We start from the raw sequence: 5,325 nt of genomic DNA, 5'->3' as shown, positions 1-5,325 counted from the left end.
GTGGATTGTGGTCCACCGGGCTCTTATGTCCATGGGATTCTCCAGGCAAGAGTACAGGAGTGGGTTGCCGTGCCCTCCTCCAGGGGACCTTCCCGACCTAGGGATCCAACTGCGTCTTTTATGTCTCCTACATTGCCAGGTGGATTCTACATGGTGAAGGACCTTCGATGCTAGGCTAAGAAATGTGGAACGATATTTTGCTCATTATTGGGAAACCACTGGAGACTTGTGAACAGGGAACAACATGCATTAGACTGAGTTAGGACTGACAGGAGGGGGAGAGGCTGAAGGCCGGCAGGCCCCTGGGAGCGTGGGCAGAGATCCTGGCAGGATGAGAACCATTCCCCAAGGGCCCCCTTCCTCAGCTGAACCGAGGCTTTACAGGTCACAGATCTGGGCCAAAAAGAAGCACGGCTGCCTTCTGGGGCCAAGGGGAGGAGTCAAGAAACCTTAGATGTGGACACTGATGGACATGTTCTGTGTCCATCAAGAAGACATGCTCTTCAAGAAGGTGTCAGTATAGGTTAAGGGAAGATCTATAATTACCTCGCTACTCCTTGATAAGAGGACTTTTCATGGTTTAAAAAAAAAAAAGCAGAACTTGGGTTTTATCCATGAAGTCCACTATGGAGAGAAGAGTGAAAGTCAAAGTCGCGCAGCTGTGTCCAAGTCTTTGCGACTCCTTGGACTATACAGTCCATGGGATTTTCCAGGCCAGGATACTGGAGTGGGGAGCCTTTCCCTTCTCCAGGGGATCTTCCCAACCCAGATCTCCCGCATTGTAGGCGGATTCTTAACCAGCTGAGCCCCCAGGGAGCCCTCCGTGGAGAAGAGGGAGTCAAGTCTGGGCCTTCTAGTTTCTGTGAGAGTCTGCCAGTCGATATCACAATGGCCCGACCTCCAGGTTAAAGGGGGCTGATCCTTTTGATCATAATTTGTTACACAATTGATTATATAAGAGAATCTCATTTCGCTATTTCACTTTTCTCCTCAGTAACAGAATGCCTGACCTCACATGCACACTGTGTGACAGGCAGGGGCCGTGACAACTGTCTCACAAGGAGGCCCAGAGCGATCACGTGGCTTGCTCATGATTACACAGCGACCCAGGGAGGCAGCTCGGGTGAGAACAGAGGATGCTCTGTGGTCAGAATTTGGGGAAGCCTTTCTTCCAATTGCAAGTCACTGACCCGTGGAAATGCCCACTGGGCCACCCACTTAAAAAGCCAGTTAATTTAGGGGTTTTAAGAATATGGGAAACATTAAACGCAACTTCCTAACTGAAACATACTAAGGACGAAACTATTCCATAAATACAGTGATAATGAAAACGTACTCTAGATCTTGATAGACAAGCAACAGACAAGATATGGACAAGCAGAGAATGACAGATGCTGGAAGACGTGCAGACAGAGACCAGAAGAGGCAGGAGACCAGGCACACGCCTGCTCCACAGCTCCACCTGCCGAGAGGCCCCAGAGCAGTGGCGCAGCGACCGCAACGAGCACGCTCGCCGATCCTGCTTTCCAACCGTCACTCTCCTCTAAAGGAACGAGGGCTGCCTGCAGAAATGGCCGACTCCTCGGCTGGGGTCAAACAAATGAGAGAAGAGTCTGGGCTACCTCATACTTAAAGAACGGACTAGATGCCAAAAGATATAGACCCCAGGTTGAAAGAGCTCCTATTAGACAAATCTGGACAACCTGAATAACAGATATTGACAGTAATGGATTCTAATAATCAATTTAATGAGGACCCACAAGTCCACACTGATATAAATTGACGATCAAATACATGAGGGAGAAGGGGAAGTTCTTTCCTCAGAGAATGTCAAATAATAAGGAATAGTGACTTTAGGAAACCATCAATGGATGCTAAAATTGATCGTTTGATAAGGAACAGCCTCACAACTTATTTATAAATTACCAAAGAGAAAAATAATAGATTTACAGGGAAGAAACCAGGCAAACACCACTGTAACCGAGTGCCCAAAGTTCACGTCACCGATGTTGAGACGAGCGGACAGCAGTGCCTCCTGGGGCGATGCACTGAAAAGGACTCAGAAGCGCCTCTGCCAGGACTGCAAGCCTGCCTCTGGTTACAAGGCAGCACAACACACCCAGACTGAGAAACACTCCACAGAATAACTGGCTTGCACTCTTCAAAAATGTCAAGATCAAGAGCAAAAGCTGATGAACTGTTCTGGATTAAAGAAAGGGACGGGACAACTGAGAACAATGCGCGGTGCCGGACCGGGTCCTGGACCGGGGAGGCAGGCAGACCACACGTTGTTTTGCCAACGGACAAAATCTGAACATGTGTTATGGATTAGATACTGTTGTACTGATGTTAGTCACCTGATTCTGATAACTGTGCCATGGTTATATGAGAATATCCTTATTCTTAGAAAACATACATTGAAGTATTTAGGGGTAAATGGGCATATCTCCAACTTCCTCTCAAATGGCTCAAAAAAATACTCTGCATACACACATCAAGAGTTATAAAAGAAACAATGTGAGCAGCCGGTAAACAAGGGTGAAGGGTACAAAGGAATTCCTTGCATTATTTTCCCAACTTTTCTCTATATAAAACAGAATCAAAATCAAAACTTATAAAAAAAATTTAACCCCTTAAAAGTACACCATAAAGGCAGTGAATATCACCACTGCACATTATTAAAACGGTTTCCATCTTCTACCTGGTGATGGGGGTGCACGTTACTGTCTACAAATAATGTCTTTTAAAAAAATGAATTGAGGACTTCCTTGATGGTCCCATGGTTAAGAATCTGCCTGCCAGTGCAGGGGACATGGGTTTGATCCCTAGTCAGAGAAGATTCCACATGCCTTGGGGCAACTAAGTCCAGGCACCACAACCGAGGAGCCCGCGCCCTAGAGCCACGAGCTGCAACCGTGGAGCCCGCGCCCTAGAGCCCACGAGCTGCAACCGCTGAGCCTCCATGCCTAGAGCCCGCACTCTGCAACGAGAAGCCTACATAACGCAACTACAGAAAGCCCATGCGTAGCAACAAAGACCCAGCACAGCCAAAAATAAATAAGACGAATTCAAGTGTTTCTAGTTGTTAAGATGTATCAGGCAATAAAAGCATGATGCTTTATTATACATGCAAGGATTTAGCAAAACTCATCAATAATACTGACCTGAAGCTCTGATTAACAATTGCATTGTTTTTATTCTTTTAGGACTACCTCCTTTATTAACAATTGTATTTCTAATAAATATAGGAATTATTTTTAACAAATATAGGTAATTTCAAATTGGATCAACTTGTTCTTATCAGTTTAAACTCAATGACACTGACTCTGATTACTTTGAACTAATTCCATCAGGTTTGTATCAGATCATGTTTATTTATGTATGACCCTTTCCAGTTTAAACAGCTTTCAACCAGCATAGCAGAGCAGTTAAGTGTCTGGGTTCTGGAATCAGGTAAAAATCCTGCCTGTATCACCTCTTAGCTGTTTATCCTTGAACAAGTGAACTTATCCTTTCAAAACCTGTTTCTTCATCTATAAAATTAGTGTAATAGTATTTCTCTCACAGGATTGTTGTAAAAAGTAAGCATCACAATGTACATAAAACCTTAGAATAATGACTAGCACAGAGCAGCTGCCCAATAAATACAAGCTATTATTATATATTCATTTGAAGTGATCAAATTACATTCTGCCAGGCTCAAACTGGCTAGACCAGGAATAAAGATGACTGACAGCTGATAATGAGCTCCTTTTTCTAGTCCCAGTTTCTTCCCTATTAAGGACTCAGCTTCTGCCCACTCCTGAATTCCTCCAGGATTCTTGACATCGTCTTCCTCCACTTATGTCTATTGGCTCTGAGCGCCCTTAAGTGAGGATCACACAACTGAAGCCAATTACCTGGAATGCGGAATTAGGACCAATGTGGTCCTGTTTCCTACCGCACCAGAAGCTCCCAGAGCTCTCAGGTCCCACTGAATTTCTTCAGTGGCCTTTTCCCTCCTTCGCCTCTTGGTCTAGACTGAGGCCGTGTGCTCAGGGACTCTGGTCTTTGAGAAGCTCGGATGGAGTTTCAGGAGGCTTTTCTCGTTCGTCTCGTTCGGGTGTGTCTCGGTGGAGTAGAGCGATGAAGATACTGATACTGGTTCATGAAAATGCATTGTTTCCCAACAATTTTCAGCCTCTTTATTACCAGGAACTCATTGGAGATACCTGTTCTCTCCCTCAGATCTCACTAACTTAGACTCTAAGAACCAACTCCCTGAGCCCAAGGATTAGGCCCTTTTCATTCTAGAACCGGAGAAGGCAATGGCACCCCACTCCAGTACTCTTGCCTGGAAAATCCCATGGACGGAGGACCCTTGTCGGCTGCAGTCCATGGGGTCGCTAGGAGTCGCACACGACTGAGCGACTTCACTTTCACTTTTCACTTGCATGCACTGGAGAAGGAAATGGCAACCCACTCCAGTATTCTTGCCTGGAGAATCCCAGGGACGGGGGAGCCTGGTGGACTGCCGTCTATGGGGTCGCAGAGTCGGACACGACCGAAGTGAGTTAGCAGCAGCAGCAGCACTGTAGAACAGCACCCTGACTACCTACCAGTAACACCACGCACTCTGTACTGATTCAAATAGCAGCACCCCCTTTTGGATACTCCTGTTAGCGTATACATTTGACCTCCAGCGTCTATAAGGTAGAAATGACCTTTTCCTCTTTATTGAAGAGGAAACTTTAGTTTGAAGAGACTGAGGAACCACCCCCGCCCCCCAGTCACATACAGCTAAGTGGTGGAGCGCGAACTGGGAACCCGTCCGCTCTTCCCGTGTAAGCCCCGCCTCTTCCTCCCCGCTGCCCCGCCTCCGTGGCGCCTTTCCACTTTAGCGGTCACCCTGACTCTCACACTCGCCCCGCACGCCCCGCACGAGGCTGCTCGGCGAACCCTGCCCCGCTCCTACCCAGGTCTGTTAAGCTTGACATCACCCCTGGTGGTGTCCGAGGGGAAATGGTGCTTGTGGCACACTTAAGAGAGAGTGGTGATGGCTTCCAGATGAGCTGGTGATTCTAAATTTAACATTCCTTTCGGTACTGAGAATTCCCACTTTCTCCCTTCCAGCCCTTGGCATTTCTGTAATCAGAAAGCACGCAACAGGAGATGGTCTGTCCCACCGCCACTCGGGGTGAAGGCTGCTCCAGCCCGGTTACATCCTTGTGGGGAGACTTGGCAGAGTTTATTTGGACAGGTTCAAAAATAGTCCTTCGACAATACAATCAGATTGAACCACGACAAGTAAAATGTAATTATGGCTTGGTTACCAAAAAAAAAAAG

The sequence above is a fragment of the Bison bison genome, unplaced genomic scaffold, assembly GCF_000754665.1.
Source record: "Bison bison bison isolate TAMUID 2011002044 unplaced genomic scaffold, Bison_UMD1.0 scf7180017864516, whole genome shotgun sequence".
Classification (NCBI taxonomy): Eukaryota; Metazoa; Chordata; class Mammalia; order Artiodactyla; family Bovidae; genus Bison; species Bison bison.
This window is presented reverse-complemented; position numbering follows the sequence as displayed.